The sequence below is a fragment of the Jaculus jaculus genome, chromosome 9 (assembly GCF_020740685.1).
Source record: "Jaculus jaculus isolate mJacJac1 chromosome 9, mJacJac1.mat.Y.cur, whole genome shotgun sequence".
Lineage (NCBI taxonomy): Eukaryota > Metazoa > Chordata > Mammalia > Rodentia > Dipodidae > Jaculus > Jaculus jaculus.
The window spans coordinates 3,539,102-3,544,498 of NC_059110.1; the positions used below are offsets into that span (position 1 = coordinate 3,539,102).

Consider the following 5,397-nt stretch of genomic DNA (forward strand, 5'->3'; position numbering starts at 1 on the left):
TACTTAATAGAGCCGCATCCCGCCAGAGCCTCCCACGGGCGGGGCGGCTTTCTGACTTTCACCTCTTGTAACGATTCCGACAAGCCACACTGTTAGATTGAGTGGAGGTGAAAATGCAATATTATACGAATAAGTAAGCTAGGGAGAGACAGCAGGAAATCTAAACAAAGTATGAACGAGGCTGGCATGGTCTTCTGATCCTGAAAAACCTTATGGAAGGATGAGAGCAGCTGTCCTCAGGGAAATAAGCTGCTATTCCCTTAATGTTCAAATGTTCAGATGGAATTGTCTCAGCAAGAATTTTTGCTGTTTTTGTTTGTTTGTTTTTTGAGGCAGGGTCTCACTCTATCTCAGGCTGACCTGGAATCCACCATGTAGTCTCAGGGTCGCCTTGATCTAACGTCTATCCTTCTATCTCTGCCTCCTGAGTGCTGAGATTAAAGGCGTGCACCACCCTGTCTGGCTGCTCAGAAATGTTTATAGAGGTAATTTCTCTCCTCCTTACTGAGAGGGGTCATCAGCTAGTTCTCTACTTAAGCCCCTTTCCCCAATATCACTATGCTTTCAGGGCAATGAGAGGTAATGGTATCAGGGACTTTTTTTTCTGCAGATGTAGCCCAGTGCTGAGGTCTGGGGTCTGGCTTCTCTCCAGGGAGGTGGGCCAGCAGCAGTTTGTCGGGGAATACTATAGTTGGGCAGAGAAATGAGAGAAACAGGGTTTGGAAGAAAGGGAGGGAGGGAGGGCTGGAGGGTGAAAGGAAGTAATAGGAGGAGAGAAAGACAATAGAGCATAGAAGAGAGAGAGAAAATGACTCTGAAGAATCTGATCATGGTAAAGAGAAACATCCTGAACCTGGGGAGTATAATTTTGCAAGAACTATTGTGTCTGGAGTTTTTCTTTCTTACCAGAGCAATGAGCAGCTGCTCAAGTCCTATTTATCCAATCATGACAATTTTTCCAAGGGGAACTGCTCGATTCAACACATCCAGTGGCTGAGTTCTCCCTTGTTACTCACAGGAGCCCTCTGCATGTCTCTGAGTCCACTCGCTCCCCATGGACGCTCGAGGGCCACCCCTGCTGGAGGCTGCCCTCTTCTCCCCGACTCTGTCACGAGGAGAGCCCGTCCCTGCAGTGGAGACTCCACTGGCATCTGTGTCTGTCATCTGTGTTTCTGATTCCTCGTCTTCCAGTCACGTCTGGCAGGGCCACGCTGACATCACCTTCAGCAGTGGCTGCCCCACAGAGCTTCTCCTATCTCCACGTCCACCCGGGAAGGCAGGGCATTGCCAGGATCGTTGTTCCTTTCTGTGTTGCTAGAGCTCACCTCACTGCCATTCCTAAATGATCTCTTCTTCATCCTCGCCTCTGGACTTTATTACCTCCTGAAATGATTGATGACCTTGACCATTGACCTTGATCATGTCCTGATGCCTACTGAAATGACAGGAGTACCTGGTCACAGGTCAGATGACAGCAGACAAGAAATGAACGTATGTTTTAGAGCAAGCAGTCATGTGATTGCTTCTGTCTGAGCATCCGCTGTGAGGCACTGTCAGCCAGATGTCCCTCTTCCTTTCCCCGCCACCTCGGAGTGCAGAGGAGGCTCCGCTCTCAGGCACACTCTCCACCGGGCTCCTCTGTCTCCTTCAGGATCAGTCCCTACCTTTTGTCTCCCTTCTCTTAAAACTCCCCCTCACCACCTGCTTCTTTCCCCTCTCTACAGATAGGTACTCTGGCTAAGGAAAATAAAGAAGAATTTGTCTACTGTGGGTGTCGAGCCTCACGTCAAACCCTAGCATCGTGCCCTTTGCTGGAATCTCCTCTTCTACATTTTGTCAATGCCTGGTAGGTGGCTTGGATCCCATGCTCAGCTTTTCCATTGTAATCTCCAGTCCTGCTTGTCAACAGTCTCTCTCTCTCTTTCATATATGACTGTGTGGATGTGTGTGTGGGTCCATGTGTTCTCTCAAGCTTGTGCAGGGCAATGTACAGGTCAAAGGGCAACATGTACACTATTCCTTGGGCCTTGGCCATCCTTTTTTTTTTTTTTTTTTTTTTGCAGATGGAGCCTTCCATGGCCTAGAACTCTCCAATCAGGCTAGGCTACTAGATGGCCAGTAAGTCCCGGGGTTCCACCTGTCTCCCCCTTTCTGCTGTTGTGATTGTAAGTCAGTGCCATCATAACAGGGCATTTTTACTTGGGTTCAGGGGATTACATTCAGGTCCTCCACTGCTGACTGAGCCCCATCCCCAATGCTGAATATTCTCTGTGTTCTGCGTGTGGTGTGCATGCAAACGAGTATGTGTGGTCACATATGTGCTGGCACAAGGATATGTGTGCAAGCTCAAGCCAGAAGCTGACATTGGGTGTCTTTCTCAATCGCTCTCGACCTTATTTATTGAAGCTGGGTCTCACTCCACACTTGAACCCATACCTTACCCACTGGGTTAGTCTAGCTAGCTAGCTCCCCTAGGGATCCTGTCTCCACCTTCTGAGTGCTGGGACTGTAGCCTGGTGGTCCTGTTTGCGTCACATTTCTGGGTCCTGGAGGTCCAACACAAGTGCTCCTGCTAGCACAGCATGTGCCTTAACCATGGAGCCATCTCCTCAGCCCCCAGAAGACTCTCTTAAACGTACATTTGTTATGGCAACTCTGACCTAAAATACTCTTATGTGTTCCAATTGCACTTTGAACCCAAAGCCAGCTTCCTTTGTTGCACAAGCTCAGGCCCTGAGCAAGGCTGGTTGCCACTCTGCAGCCTCTCTCCACACACCTCACATGCTCTCTGTCCTCTTGCTGCTGATCAGCCCACTGGGATATCCATCCACACTGAGCCTTCCAAAGACTCGCTGCATCTGCAGTCCAGACTCAGGGGATGCTTTTCTCAAACTCTTCTCACCTCCCAGAACCTACCCTTTTCCTTGCCAAAGCTGGCTTTTATAGTTATGGTCTCCACTGAGATGTAGGCTCCACAGGGTGGGGATCTTTCCCATGTGGTATATATTTGCATTCTCTGTATGCATTCAACATAGCATCTAGTATATTAGACTCTTTCAGGAGGATAATCTGTTGAACTAATGGATTCATAAGCAAATGTCTGAATCGATTCAACTCTGACCTCAGCCAGCCATCTGCTGTGTGCAGTGCCCAGAGGTCAGTCTGCCGTTTGCTGAACCTTCTCAGTCTGTTCTTCCAGGTGTGCTCCCTGGAGTCTTCAGCCCAGCACCGGCCCCTCCTACTTTCTTTTTGCCCCACGCTATGCATTTTTGACAAAGTCCACCTTCCTCTTTTGTCCCATAATCTACTGTGAGCCAGAGTGTACTGACTTGTACTACTAATGAGAAGGCAATCTTTCCCCGAACACATGCTTTACTCTCTCAACTGCTTTTGCCTGGTGGACCAAACCCATGTTCAGAAACGGACATGGTGGTGCACACCTTTAATCCCAGTGCTCGGGAGGCAAAGGTAGGAGGATCACCATGAGTTCAAGGACACCCTGAGACTCCATAGTGAATTCCAGGTCTGGGCTAGAGTTAAGCCCTACCTTGGAATCTTTTCAGGTTTCTGGGGCTCCTTAGTCTTGTGATGAGATTCAGGGAGACACCCATGGGCTTCAGCTTTCATCAGCACGAACTAAGCCATGCCAGGCTGAGTTCCTGAGACTCCTGTGACTTCAATACACTTTACTTTGAGAGTTCCTTATAGTGTGATGGGAAAAAAAATGAATGATTTATTTATTTATTTGAGATAGCATGCATACATGAGAGAGAGAGAGAGAGAGAGGGAGGTGGCAGGAAGAAAATGGGCATACCAGAGCCTCTAGCCACTGCAAACAAACTCCAAAAGCCTGTGCCACCATGTGCATCTAGCTTATGTGGGTACTAGGAAATAGAACTTGGGTGTGCATGCATGTGTTCAAATGTGAGTGAGCACGTGTGTGTTTGGAGGCCATAAGTAGATGTCAGAGGTCTTCCTCAGTCACTCTTAACCTTATTTTTGAGGCAGGGTCTCTCACTAAACCTGGGGCTCACCAATTTGGTGAGACAAACTGGCCAGAAAACCCTGAGGTCTCTGTCCTGTTTCTTCCCCAGCACTGGGTCCACATCTGTGGATCACTGTGCCTGGCCTTTTGTGTGGAGGCTGGGGACCCGACCTCAGGTCCTTGTGCTTGTGCGTGTGACGTGTGATTTTATGCTGTGCCACCTCCCAGCCCCCGCTCAATGTCAACTTTGCATCCACAAAGGAACAAGGCAGGGAGGCGCCAGGGGCTGCGGCCTCTGGCTTCTACCTTCTCGTCAAGAGAAAGGAGAGCAGAAGAGACCGACAGATTGTTCTGTTCCCCTGTTCTCCAAGCTTTTACCTTTCGAGAGAAAACCAGTGAGTTCATTTTGTGAACACGCTGTTGAGAACCAGGTGTAGTGGAGGGGGCATAATATCCAAACCACCATTAGCATGTGGACACATGTGTATGTGTGCCAGTGTGTGAGGACAGGTGTGTACATATGTGTGCAGGGAGGCTGGAGGCTGACGGACATCTTCCTCAGTGGCTGTCCACCTTTCTCTTTCCGTCCAGCATCTCTCCCGGAAGCTGGAGCACCGATTTGGCTAGAAGTGCTCAGCACGCTCTCGGGGCTAGACGCAGCGGCGGTCGCAGTCCCCGTGCCGCAGCGGAGGAGCCAAGTCCCGCCTCAGCCTCGCGCTGGCGCTGGGCTTCTCCCTCTGAGCTGCTACGGAAGCTCTACCAGGGAGGTCGGGAGCCTCAGGGGCATAAAGCCCGCTCTTGTCTGGATGAATGCATATATTACTCCCACCAAACTGCCCGAAAGCACTACACTTAATGTGCACATTCATATATTAATGCTACTCTCACTTCTGGTTAGAGACGCTTCTCTTTTCAGATGGCGATGACCACTGGGATGACCCAAAAGGCAACATAGTGCTGAGAAGAAGGGACAGAGGAGTGTCCAGCACTGAAACATCTCACGCCCTCCAAGGATCAGGGTCCATTGTGGAAGAGGTGGCGGAAAGAATGTAAGAGCCAAAGGAAGGGTGGGACTCCTTACAACATGCTCCGCCAGACACATATCCGCCAGAATATCCATGACCTCACAGTGCCTGACACTACCTACACAAGACCATCATAGGAGAAGGAAAAGAAGATGACATCAAAATAAAAGAAAGACTAATGGAGAGAGGGAGGAGAGATGATGGAGAGTGGAGTTTGAAGGGAAAATGGGGGAGGGGAAGGAGACATCATGGTTTATTGTCTGTAAGTATAAAGTTGTCCGTAAAAACATTTATAAACAGCACACGCTCCTGGAGCAGAGCATCACCTTCAGCTCTCACGGGACCGCCTGCACCTTGGACTGCACTTCACGCAGGTGCTGCTGCTGC

At 49.7% G+C, this 5,397-nt stretch overlaps 1 long non-coding RNA gene across 1 annotated transcript; it reads left to right on the forward strand.

The window, feature by feature from the left end:
• The first annotated feature begins 1,641 nt into the window (after positions 1-1,641).
• On the forward strand, positions 1,642-4,957 carry LOC123463356. The gene is made up of 3 exons (XR_006638897.1): positions 1,642-1,846; positions 2,064-2,118; positions 4,902-4,957. It is a non-coding gene; the product is annotated as an uncharacterized LOC123463356 (long non-coding RNA).
• Positions 4,958-5,397: the final 440 nt, after the last annotated feature.